This window comes from Lemur catta, chromosome 9, assembly GCF_020740605.2.
Source record: "Lemur catta isolate mLemCat1 chromosome 9, mLemCat1.pri, whole genome shotgun sequence".
Lineage (NCBI taxonomy): Eukaryota > Metazoa > Chordata > Mammalia > Primates > Lemuridae > Lemur > Lemur catta.
In genome coordinates this window covers 10160235-10174145 of record NC_059136.1, presented here as the reverse complement: position 1 = coordinate 10174145, position 13911 = coordinate 10160235, and the positions used below count along the sequence as shown (strand labels likewise).

Sequence of the window (13911 nt, the reverse complement as noted above, 5' to 3'; positions counted from 1 at the left end):
CTAGATTGGGTTTAAATGCTCCCCTAAAATAAATAATCTCCTTACCTCTATTTCTCAGCAAATTTTTCCATTTTTAATAACAAAGAAAAATGTGAGAGGCAGACGGCAGTATAAGGAAAATGAAATGATTAATGATTCTTAATTTTTCTAAATAGATGGCTCTAATAAATCTACTGATCTAATTTATATTTTTTTAAACTTAAACACTTATTTCAAAACCAAAGGGACAAACAGGTACAAAATTACAATCTAGAGCAAAAATTCATCCTTCTCATCATGTAACTTAAGATTCTTGGTACTTTATGACTCCATTTCAATCTTCTTTGTCTGTTGTCTTTAAGTTTAAAACCATTTATGTAAGAAAGTCCTGAGAATTAAATTCACATATTTTGCCTTATTATAAAAATAGCCTGAATCTTCAAAAGAATATATATTAACAAGTCGGGATCTTTAAATAAGATGAGCAAGAAAACTAAATCTAAAATGAACAAGGTCAATTATGAAAACTGAAAAAAACAGTCATCTTATTTAAGGTTCTACAATCAAATCTTCCCAATTGTCCCTACCAGATTAAAACTTGACTATGTATGCATGTGAAAAGACTGTGCATTGCAGAGAAAAAGAGTTCTTATCACTTTTAATTTTTATTGAATCAAAATTCTGGCTTTCAGGCATATCTAAAAATTAATATGTAACACATTAAAAATTTATGTTTTAATAATAAATTTCACTTTTTTATTAGACCCAACACTAATGATAAACAATGTTATAAGAAGCCATATTTATAAAATAAATCAAGTATTTACTGAGCATCTACTATGTGCCAAGCAACTAATCTCTTTAAAATATGACCACAGCTAATAATTGTACATTAGGAAGGTTTCCATCTCTACCCTCACCATCCACCTATCAAAAAATAAAACAAAGAAAAAAACACTTCTATTTTGCAGACTCCAGTAGCTATCTGTACAATGGCAAGCTGAAAAACAGGCAAAAATTATGATCTAGATTCCCAAATGTGATTCAAAAAGAATTATTTTTATGAAATAGCTAGTATTTAACTACTGAAAAAAGTTCTGATAATAATAAATAAGTCCTTTTTGTGAATTCACCCAATTCATTTCTACAACCTTCCCACCCACTCTTTCCCACTATTTCTCAAGCTGGGAGTTAGAAAAATTATTCCACAGAGGTGATAACCGTATTTTCTAACATCAAAGCATAACCTCATTGTCAAACAAGCTAAAGAACTTTTTGTTGAGCTTTCAAATTTAAGTGAAGTTCAAAATTACTTCATTTATTTTAGATAATTACAGCACTAGAAATCATTAAAAAGTATGTTCTGTAACCAAAAGAGAACTCAAGGGCTTCCGAGTTCTACACAGGGAAGGTAAAGTTGACAAGAGATAAATATAAGATCTAGGGAAAGCTATTCTTAGAACAGATAATAAATATTTTAGGCTTTGTGGCCATTTGTACACAATTCTGCCACTGTGGTAGGAAAGCAGCCACAAACAATATCTAAATGAAAGAACATAGATGTGTTGTAATAAAACTTTATTTATAAAAACAAGCAGGAGTTTACCAACACCCAGATCTAAGAGTGTTAAAAACATGTTCAAATGTATGTTTGTTTTTATTTTAACTTTGCCTGAGTTTAAATGAAAAAAGCAGAAAACAGCCTGGAGCAAATTAATAAGCAAAATTTTATTAATAAACTTCACCACACATCTAACGATGTTCATTTTCTTGTATTGTGTTGAGTTTCACTAAATATCTTTATACTTTTACAATTCTGACTCAATTAATCAAAATTTTTGAGTCATATTAAAAATTTAAAAACAGATTAAGCATGTAAACTGAACAATACTTACTAAATCCTTCCACCAGTGTCTACTACGTTGTACACGTCCTTTAAAGGATTCAGTTTGGGAATTCACAGTTCTGTAGAGGACAAAAAGAATATAATTTTATACATGGAAAACAAAAATAGATTATTAAACACCATGATTTACACCAAAAACTTTAACATCTTGCAAAGATCACTCACCAGTAGACCAAGAGGTACATGTATTTATGAATAACACAGTCCAAGCAGAAGACATAGAAGTTCTAAGAGTACCTTAAATTTGGCTGATAGAGGAGACTCACTTGCAGAATGTTACTATAAAATCACAAGCTAAGTCTCAGCCCCTAAGAACTCAAAAATAATACGTAAATATTTGGGGCTCCCTAAGTGGATTTGATGCAGCCATGGTTAAAACTAGCTGTTTAGCAGAGCCAACATCATTCCTTAACACAATTGTTTCATCTTCTGGTCTTTCATCTAATCTACTTTCAAGCCTTCTAAAGAAAAGCTTCCATTACGCACCTGAAAAATCATTTTTCTCACTCCTTAATATTACCATATTATTTTACATTACTATACACTTTGATCAACACCATTCTTAGTGTTAGAAAGAAAACATTAGGCATCACTTCATACTACTATACTAACTGTATGGATCTACTCAACTAAAGCCAACACTAATCCTTTCTAAAACATGTACTTGATAAAAATACTGTACCCACTTCACTAGACTTGAACACCTCATAACTAAACATGGAAAATGGTGTTTCCCATATCTCAAATACCTTCTGAATACAGGCATACACTTTTTTCAGTCACCTGTGTTCCCAAACATGACTATAATAATCACTAAAAAAAGTTGTTTAAATGTTCAATATGAAAATGTAGCAATTTAAGGTTTTTATAAGGCAAAGGACAAAGTTAAACTTTAGGATTTAAGTTAAAACTAAGTTACCCAAATGCTTTTCTAGAACTAGTTTTCAAATTATAGAGCAAGTCACTGTTTATCTTATTAAATCTAAATTCTTCTAGTCATTTTGACAAAGCATAATCAAGAAATATAGCAAAGATCTGCTTCAAAATTACCCTGAAAGTGCTAAAGTATCATCCCAAGAAATTAACAAATAAAGCAGTTTAAAAGGAACACAATGCTATTTTTAAGCTTCCAAATTTAATTTGACTTTAGAGGATTTTGTGAATAAAGACAATCTTAAATCAATCAAGTAGCCCCCCAAGAGAAGGGTACAACTGATTTACGCAAAGTCGGTAAAACAAACATCTAAGAGAAATTCCTCACACTGGTCTAACAATGTGATTATAAATAAGTTACCTACCCATACAAGATGTGTCTCTGGGTTCTCATACCACTAAAAACAGAAAATGGATCTCACTTTGCAATACCATGAAAATTACTGACACTAATGTAATCCAACATAATACATCCTTCCCCTAAATTGACAAGATCTGAAATAGTATTTTGGCACCCTTCGAAAAAGAGGAGAAGCCAGCAGAGCTCAGCTTAAAGGCTGACTTATAAAAGATGATTTTGCTTCTATTTCTACCTATCCTTAATATTTTGCAACATTATGGTTTCTGACTTACTAATAAGTTATAGGTACGTATATGTCTTCTAAATGTACTATATATATAATATATATAATTGTATACATAAAAAACCATTATGGGTGCCGGTCCTTTTACAATAAAAGGCAAGGACAGCTTTAGTCAATTCTCCCATTAATAGACTATTTGCACTATTCTTAGAATACCTGATTTTGTCATCTTCTAAATTCCTTAAAATAATTTTCAAATTTAAGAATAAAATCTGAGAGCAGTACGAAATTTAAGAAATCTTAAGCAAAGAGAGTAATTATAAAGTCATTAACATTTCTAAAAAAACTCACAAACCTTAAAGTTAAAAATATATAGCTTGATAATCTAAATTAAAATGACTATGATTACTATGTAGTAATGATATAATTGCTTGTTTTGGAAATATTCAATTTCAAATAAATGGTTTAGTTTCAAAAGGAAAAGGAACGTTTTCCAGCCTTATCAGGCATTATATGATGTATATATAAATCAAAATTTTTATCATATTGCATAGAAAATATAATGCTATTTGAATGTTACATAATCAAGTCAAATATATTTGTAAAATAAGGATCAGAATATCCTTCAATTTAAATTGTAAAAGTTAATCATATTCAGAAATAGCCAACTTGAAAATAAAAGTTTACACTAAACCATTCCATCTGGAAGGGGAAGGTAGTTGGTAAAATGAGAGTATGTATCTTTGAAGTATAGAAATTTCTTAAAGGAAACTGAACAGATGACATCAGGCATGCAAAGTATAAATCCTGTTAATAACTGTAGTCAGCTGAAAACGTTACATAAAAATACACTCAATTTAGTATATGTTTAATAATTATTAGAAAAATCCAAACATTGCTTTTATCACAACATTCTAAATCTTTACTCTTTGAAAACAATATCACTCTTTCATTGTTTTGCTAAGATCAATTTTCCAATGTCTGTATACTACTTATCAATACTTTGAAATGCCTAAAAATCAAGTCAAGCACGTTCTAGGTCTTATATTATTCCAATAGTTCAACTATAGAAATAAAACGTGTGATTTGCTATGCAAAAATTACAAAGTTTGTGTAAGAGAATTAGACACTCAATTATTTTTATCACCCAATTTAAGAGCTAAGAAGGATTTTAAGAGATTGAAAACTCTTAAAGCCTTCATACAAATTAAGAGATTCCAGAGAATAAAATGTCAAGATTGCAGGGCTTATTTACATTAGAAGCTGGGTCTCCTGATTGCTGAATCATAGTTATATTTTCTACTCTATCGCACATCTCTGATTAAAGCAGAAGACAGAGATGTCCTCAAATTATGTTTTTCTCCCTTCTGCCTTTCCATAAAGAATAAAATCTCAGAGAAGAAAAAGTAAATAAATTGGTTGTACACAGCCTGAGTTTTTAAATAATCATGAAACAACTGTGAATAAGTAAACTAAACTTGAAAGACAATTTACATTTGAAATTGCCCATTTCATATAATCTATACTCTAAATGTCATGTAATGGTTCACAGAAGCCTTTTAGTTCTTTCATAGCTTATTTCTATTGAACGTTGTAATTTTTTAAAGTTTTTGTCAGAACAAATGCAATCCAACCCAATCACCAGGTTGATCAGGTTTTTATCAATCAAGAATTAGTCCAAAATGCTAAGATAAATACAATTATTTAAGTATTTATCATTTTGGTTTTTAAGCAGGAAAAAATGGTAAATAATTTACTTTTCTCATGAAATATACTACTTTAAAAGAATATCTACATTACCTACTATATTTATCTTCCACAATATTATCTACCTATAATAGTATCTACATGTACATTTGTCCTCATGTATCAGTGACTACTCAATCAATTTTGTCCATTATACAATACTAGCTCAAGCAGTAAATAGCAAAACAATGAATATAAACATTGTCATAAAGACCTAAGAACATGTAGATTATTTATAAAATATGACTTATTCTAATCCTCTATCTTGGTGATAAAAGGAAATCTGTATTCCACTAGACTGGGGATTAACTTAGAGGTTACTGTATTGTTTAGATTTATTTTAAATTACTGATACTAGGGGGGAAAGATACAAATCTTAGTTTAGCATTTCTAACCTTCTCCAGCTTTTTTTTTATTGAACAAATTATATCTTTGGTATACCATTATAAATTTATTGCATATTTGTACTTAAACTTACGTTATGCTTCACAAAAGAAACCCAATGCTCAATTTCTGTAAGTGCCGAACCAGATGAATGCCAATTTAATGTCATATCAATTGCACAGAGAAAAGCCTAATCTTGGCATTTATGTTAAAAGAAGCTTAGGGTGAAGGATGTTTTCACTTTTTTTGAAAATGTCATATATTTAAAACACTACAGTTAATTAACATTTTTCTATGCACACTGTATTAAACACAAATTTGATGAAACCACAAAAAGGATTAAAAAGGAAAAGTTAAGCTGAAAAAAAGGCATTAAAAATACTTCTCTTACCACCTATTTTAATCAATGGAATAAGCCAATATCAAACAATAGAATATTGTATTTTATTTGCCATATAAATTTCAGAGACAATGGCAAACTTGCCCCTATTTAGCTAACTGGTCATTTGGCAATTGTTAAAATTTCCCAAAACATTCCTTATTATATTTCATATTTCCTCCGGTCAATAACTTACTCATAACAGCTTGACATTAATTTCCAGATTCAATGTTAACTTATGAATACTCTTTTCTTCACTGGACATATTTTTTTCATTCACGTATCCATTTTTAAGATGTGAAGTATTATACACGTGGTATACTAAGCCCAATACCTAATGTGCTTAAAAATTATTTCTACCTTTTATGCTTTAAAAACAGTTGCTCAGCAATAAATTAGAGGACTCTTTAGTTGCATTACTCTAATTTCCTAGAAAACAACTTGTTTTTACACCTGTTTGAAAATAACGTACGAAAGCAAGTAAAATAAGTTATTTTTAATCTACTTAAGTAACAACTAAGATATGGAAGTGTCTATTTAGTTTTTGTAATCTAGTTTTTTTAAGAATCCTGTGATCAACAAATGCAAAATTCCAGGCCATTCCTAAAATGTGCTCTGTATATCATCAGAAAAATGGCTAAAAAATGTATATACCAGATTGTAAAGACATGATTTTGATGACTGTGCTGCAGATTTAACTGCAATCCTAAAGCATCATTTTATTGGGAAGTACTAAATGTCTTCCTTGCCTCGATATAAATTACATGCATCAACGGTTTTAAAAGTAATAAAAGTATTTTGATGTAAGGCAAAGGAATGTGATGGGTTTTTCTCTCACCCTTTTTTATACAGATAAAGAAACAGTCTACGGTTTGTTTCACTGACAAAGTTTACCGATATTTTCCTACTGAAATGTTGGTAACTATTCAATTTCAGATGCTGGGTAAAAACATTTACTTACTTGCTATATACAATACAGACTTTCCTAAAGATTTCCTTTATCCTCAAGGACAAAACTCCAATGTCTCAGTCTTCAAAATGGCATACCTTTTGGTGAAAACAAACAAACAAGATTCAAAACAACTCAGTGACAATCAATAGCAAGTAGAAATAAGTATTTTTAAACTTTTTAATTATGGAAAAGAAATGAAAACTAAAATCCATGCTTAAAACCTAATTTTTAAAATATTCTTCCCCAAAACCTATTAGTATGAATAGCAAACTAGTTCAAGTTTTCCAATAAATTTCTTTAAATATTTTTTTGCACGGCATATTACAGAATTAAAGAAACAAAAATGTATCTTTGGTTCATGATTTTCCTCAAAATATAATCAATCTTCTCTTGCTCCCCAAATTAAACAAAGGCTTAATGGACCTTCAGTATTTTAAACTATTCAAAGGATACATTAAATTACAATGGTTATGCATATAGATGTTTAATCTTTCATTCAATGAAACAGTTTAAAGGCTTTGTAAAATTATTTCAGATATTTAGTTTTTTCATATTCATAATCACTTTTTAAAAATCATACATAAGGATTCATTGGTTATTTGAAATATAAATTATTAAAGAGCAAAACAAAACCTAATAAGCTAATTTTTGTCAAAGTAATAAAAATTTACCCAATCTTACCTCAAATAAAAGAATTGTATTTGTTCAGAACCATCAGCAACCAAATAATTTTAATCTTGTAAGTCACCTTAAAAAAAAAAGGATGATATTAATGTTTTAATTTTTAAACATATTTTAGCCAATGATTCACTGAGACGAAACAAGAAAATATCCAAAAACTAAAATCTATGGGCAAATTTAAGAGATGGCTCATCAACATACAACCTGCACATTTATTTATGGTTGTAGTTATTTCTTATCTTAGTATCAGTCTTTTTTTTTCCTCATCTTTTGGCTGTATTGACAAATACTAAACATTAAGGCACTGAAATTAAAAGCAAATACAGAAAATTTAAATCTTCAGACAGATTTAAGATTATGGCCTTGTTTTTATTTTTATTTTCCCTCTTTTCATCCCAGACAACAAAAAAAAAAAAGTTTACTATTTTTAAAGACTGAAATTACCTTTACATCTCAGTTTACCGTCTAGAAATACCTTTTACAATTATGACCAATTAAAAATTAACTCCTCCAGGAGAAATTAGTGAAGTTAAAATGGCCACTGGTTACTTTAAATTTTAAACCACAAGTTATTTGATCTCACTAAGTGGGATATTAGCTTTGCCTTTTAGGCAAGTCTAAAACTTGTTATCTGTGACCTTTACTCAATTTCAAACCAGGGTCTTGAATATTTTCAGTCTTTCTCCTCCCCCACTTAACAAGTAAAAAGATCTTTCGAGATTAAACTGCTTGCAATTATTTTGCATTTCACAATTCAAAAAGGATTCTAAAGAACTAGATGCAGAATATCCATTTAAAACCACAGTGTTCAAAAACTTCAAAAACACTGATTTAAAAAACCAAAATTGGTAAACAACGGATTCTGTAAAAATCAAGATATGCGCAACTGATGTAACATATACCACTATATGAAAGCTATTCAAAAAATGAAATAATTTTACTGGGGAAATAACCCCTCAGAAATATGGTTGAATAAACTAGTATCTCTGATTTTAGATTTACTACCTAAGTCTGCCCAACAGTATTTTTATATAGATCTGCACCTTTACAACACAAGAGCTTCGCAGAATGAAGATAAATATATTCTAAAATACACAAAGGTTTGTGCGTTTCTGGTTTGCTCTTCAAACAATTAAACTTAAAAATTGCCCTCCAAACATTTTCTTAAAATAGACACTATACATACAATTCTGCAAATTTTTGAAACCCGTATTTTAAAAATACTGTTCTGTTTTAAGCACATGTAGATTTTTATACATGCAACAAATGCAACAAATATGGCTCCTCTTCATCGCCCATTACCGAAAGCAGTCCTACTTTAATATTTACACTACGAGAAAGTAACTTCACGAAGAGATCTGGCGTCAGAATATTCTTTAGTAAAAGTTTTTCGATCATGGCTTGTAATAACATACAACATTCTTAAAAATAATAAAATGACGAACTTAAACTTTTTTTAAACACTAGGAACTGACCCAAGTACGTTCTAACATTCAGGGGTGAGAAGTTACAGATAACGGCTCCTTTTGACCTTTTTAAAGAGTACCAAACAGTGTATTTAATCGTATTCAAGTATCAGTAGGTCAAATGATCTTGGCGTAATTACTCGGTAAAATAAACTGTATTAATCAAACGTCATCGTCTAGCACCGTAATTATCAAATCTATTTCCATTAAACAGCCTTGACGATACACTAAACTTGACTTCGTAATTTCTCAAACACCAGAATCAGTCCTCCAACTTGCATTTTTAAAAGACAATCTTAACGCCATAAAGGTTTAATAAACAGCAAGTACCTTCGCGTATGTAACACTGCAGCCGTTTCAAAGTCGGCTTTGAAAGAGTTAAAAGCCAACACCCAATAGGGAGAAAAAAACAAGTTTTATTTTTGTTTAAACGTAGCTAGTGTTCCATTGTTCTTTTAAATTCGACCATGAAGATGAGCTCCCACCTCACCGGAAAGAGGTTAAAAAGCTCCTCCGTAGGAGAACCTGAAAGTGGTTTTTTTACCCTAAATTTCAAAAATAACTCACCAGGACAGAAAGGGGCTCTTCTCGAGCGGTCCCCTTCGGGCTCCCGCAGGCGGTCACCCGCCGCCGCCCCTTTCCTGGCGGGTCCCAGTGCCGGCGACAAGGCCGCCCCCCGCCCACCTGCCGGCCGCGGGCTCTACAGCGGGGTACCGTGCCCCCCGCCCCTGGGCCCCGCGACCCCGGCCCATGGCGCCGGGACGCATCCCGCCTCCGAGAGCCGGCCGCGACCGCGGAGAGGCTGTGTGGGGAGAGCCGGCCAGCGAGGCCCGGCCCGCCGCCCCCTCCTGCTCGCGCGCTCAAGGACATTTTGCTTTTCCTCCCAAGGACAAAGGACAATAAAAGGAGCCGGGGAGCAACTCACCGGGTGCGAACGCGGCCGCCGGCAGCTCCTAGTCACCCAAACCCGAGTCCCGGGCCGCACCGCCTGCCCGAGCCTCCCGCCCGCGCGAGTCCAGGCGCCGGGGCCCCGGGGAGCCTCCGCAGCCGCTGCCGCAGCGGCGCTTTCGGCATCGTGGGCCCGGCCGCCCCGGGCGCCTCTGCCGCGGGCTCTAACGCCGGCGCGCGGCCCGCCTCGCCTCAGCCGCCACCGCCACGCTCTCGCGGGCCTGCGGGCCGCCCAAGCGCAGCTCCCAGCCGGCCGCCAGGCCCTACGGCCGCGGCCGAGCGCCTGACAGCTCGGGGTGCTGCTGCCTCTCCGGCCATCTTGTGCCGTGTGTGTGTGGTGTCTCTCTCCCGTCTCCTCTCTCGGCTTTACTCCCTCCTCCTCCTCCCCCCGCCCCACACACCACACAACATGGCCTCTTCGCTGCGGCGGCGGCGGCTGCGGCGGCGGCAGGAGCTCCGCCGCGCTCCAGCCCGCTCCCCTCCCCCACCTTCCCCGCCTCCCGCCCGCAGCCTTGGGGCCCAGTGCGCACGCGCGCCGCTGCCCGCCCACCGTGGCCATTGGCTCCACGAGCTTCCTGCCATCCCTTCCCAGGAGCCGCCTCACGCACGCTAGCGGGCGTCTTCCTCCCTCCCAATAACAACTGCTTCCGTTCTATTGGCTAATTTTGATACTACCCCTTGCGGCTTTGCCGCGCAGATAGGCTGCCCTTAGTGCCATTCACTGCCCGTAGGCGTGTCTGGCTGTCCTGAGAAGCACCGGGCCGCGATTGGCTGATGGTAGAACCTTTGGGTTTGGAGCTGAGTTGTTGCTTTTCGCCCCGCAGTGCGGACGGACCCCTCCAGGCTAGCTGGAGGGTCCTTGTGCGGTCTAGACCAGGCCGGAATCATTAGTACAGGAGCCTAGAGATAATATAGCGTCGCCTCTGGAAAAAGCTCTGGCTTTAGTGCTTCTGAATTCAGATTTTATTCTCTTTAAAAAAAGAAGAAAAAAATGACTGACAGGATGATGAGCAAACTAGATGCAGGTCCACAGCCCTTGGGCAAGCAGCCATATCCTTAAGATTTTTTTTCTAAGCATCCAGGCCTTCCCTCAGGGTCACAGACTCAGGACCAACGTTTTTAAGACCAGCACATCCCCTAGCCCAGTATCCAAATTAAGATGCCATTTATCTGAGGGTTTGCAAGCTGCCTCTGGCCCATTTATGTGCGACAGCCTATCAGCACATACAGTGTCCTGAGCCCTTAAAGAATCAGTCTTTTATAGTACTAGTTGGCTGGATTCCACCCTCTAGGGCAGTATTTCTTAAAGTAGTAGTTTGAACCTGAACAACCACAACCTACCTGTCCAACCTTCCAAAGAATCAGGCAAAGCAAGCTTGGTTTCCTTTCAGCAAATCTCACTTTTTTTCATTACTTCTTCCTACTTCAGTCTGAAAGCAACTCTAAGCAGACCATAGGGAAAAAAATGAAAACCTAAACTTCCCTGAAGTGGATGGGAAAAGAAAAAGAAGTAGCTCTCTCCCAATGCCAACATTTAGAAACCTTGCTCCTTTTGGCCAGGGAGCTGGGGAAAGTGAAAGGAACACCAGATGCTCTTTGTTTTAATGGTTTTCTTGAGGGGAGGGGGACTTAGAGGTGAGGGAAGCAACTCAAGTTCTCTTGAAACCCTGCTCCTGGGTTAAAATGAGAAAATGTTAAATACATGTGGAGCCTAGGAATAGTTTGGGGCCCTTTTAAAAATGAAACGGTATCAATTGACTCAGCTTAATATGGTATCAGCCACTTAGGACAGAGTTAGGACTTGATCCCAAGTCTCCAGACTTTTTATAGATCTTGGTTTCCTTCTGTGCAACGTGACCACCCTCCTTGGCAATATACTTTGAGCTCTCCATGAGCACACTCACAAAAAAATACTTCTTCAACCAAAATTAAATTTTTTCCATTTAATTTCCAAGAGACACTCTCTTACACAGTCTCGTTTTGAACAACGTGGACGTGCAACAGGGCTGTTTTTTCTGAAATAGCCCCATCCTGAATGCTTTTTCCTCACTCTCCTGGTGTGTTCTTGCTATGCTGTTATTCATTCCCTTTTCCTTCCTTTTCCCTCTCCTACCACTACCTGAAATCTATCTATGATTCTGTCTTTCCAGATTCATCACCAAGTACTTGTGTGCCAGCAAAACAGGCCTGAACAGGCCTTTATTAACAATAATAACGGCTGAAAAGCATTGAGTTAGCTGACTAGGTGCCAGGCATTGCTCCTAAACCCTCACTATGGCTTAGCTCAATTGATCACACAACACTCCAATGAAAGTTATCATCTTTCCCTGTTTTGTTATCCCTATTAGGAAACTGAGGCATAAGGAGTTTAAGTAACTTGCCCAGGTTCGCACTACTAAGAAGTATTGGAGCCAGGATTGAGCCCAGATAATCTGGCTGCAGACCCTTCTGCCTCTCCCAGTTTTCTTTCAACCACTTTTTTTTTTTTTAATTTGTAGTAGAGACGGGGGTCTCACTCTTACTCAGGCTGGTCTCAAACTCCTGAGCTCAAGCAATACTCCAGCCTCGGCCTCCCAGAGTGCTAGGGTTACATGCGTGAGCCACCGCGCCCAGCCTAGTTTTCTTTCAAGATTGTCCCTTTGCTGTATAGTTCCATTTGGATCTTCTGCTTTGTTGATCTTCCTGACTTGCCGGCTCCTCCCTCCTCTGCTTCTTTGAGGTGTTCCACCTTCAGAATCAAAAGTCAGATCCAGTCTAACTTAATTCCCAGACCTGGGCCCCACCCTATTGCTGTCAATCTCCTGGCATGCCACCTGGGAGCCCTCTAGCTGTCTTGTTGTGCTCCCTCTTTGATTTTGGACCCCTACAATTAAGCTGTGCAGTGACTCCCTTTTATGAAGATATACCTTGGGTGGCTTACATAAAACAGCTTTCTTCCCCCAAGTTTAAATCCCACACAATGTCCTTAAAGAAGGCCCCCTATCTGCAACATTGAAACTTTGTTTCTCTCACAAATGACAGCTATGATTTCTTTTGCCATCTCTAGACCGTCCCTAGCCATCCTTCCTGATAGCAAGAAGAGCTCTGTCCTAAATAAAAAGCACCTGACACCTGGCAGACCACATCCTACTCCCACCACAGTTCCTTTTCACTCTAGTGGTCTGCCAAAGAACCCAGAGGAGATCCCTCCCTCTCGTGAGTCACACTGACTCCTGCTACTGCTGTTTCTTTATGGAAGAAAATGAAAATCCAAGCTCTTAGCCTTTGATCTCTCAGAGTAAAGACCTGTGCATGTGCTCTGAGTAATTCTGTTACTATTTAATAGTGTCCAAAAGAAAACCCGGATGGGCAGGGAATATTTCTGGAAGAACACAAAGACTTATTTATAATAGTAGCCTCAGATGACAAGACTTCAGAGGTTGGAAAGGGCACTTTTCACTCTATACTGTTTTTTGACTTTGGAATTTTGAGCCATGTGAAAGAAGAAAGAAAGGAAAGGAAAGGAAAAGAAAAGGAAAGAGAGGAAGGAAGGAAGGAAAGAGGAAAAAAAGAGAGAGAAAAGAAGGAAGGAAGGAAAGAAAGAAAAAGAGGAAGGAAGGAAAGAGAGAGAGAGAAAAAAAGAAACAAGAAAAAAAGGAAAAGAAAAGAAAAAAGAGAGAAAGAGGAGAGAGAGAAGGAAGGAAGGAAACAAACTGGACTTAATCTGCTGAGCTAAAAGCTAGTAACTTTTTTTTCCTTTATACAAGTTTTTGTTGTCTGAATTTCTTACAATAAACACCTGTAATTTTTTTTTTTTTTAAATGAAAGAAAGGTCACACAAAACTCAGTACCTCCAGGGATGTGAACATGACCTGAAGTGTCCCTGGGTGATGATAAGGATTCCTGGTACATAAAAAGGGAGGCAGCAGCTTGCATACCAAATGTAACTTGACCTCACACAGCTCTGCTGCAGA

General features: G+C 36.5%; 1 protein-coding gene across 4 annotated transcripts in view; it reads right to left on the bottom strand.

Moving 5' to 3' along the window:
- CHD2 (chromodomain helicase DNA binding protein 2) overlaps positions 1-13911 on the bottom strand; it is a 186769-nt gene that overhangs the window by 122872 nt on the left and 49986 nt on the right. For 2 of the 4 annotated variants that reach the window (XM_045561454.1, XM_045561457.1), the window contains exons 1-4: positions 9936-10024; positions 7545-7611; positions 6873-6958; positions 1875-1944 (exon numbers count right to left, since the gene is read on the bottom strand). The gene's annotated coding sequence lies outside the window, so the exon portion shown is untranslated. Of the gene's footprint in view, positions 1-1874; positions 1945-6872; positions 6959-7544; positions 7612-9577; positions 9729-9935; positions 10025-13911 lie in introns of those variants that run through there. The other 2 variants (XM_045561455.1, XM_045561456.1) reach the window with 2 other exon arrangements.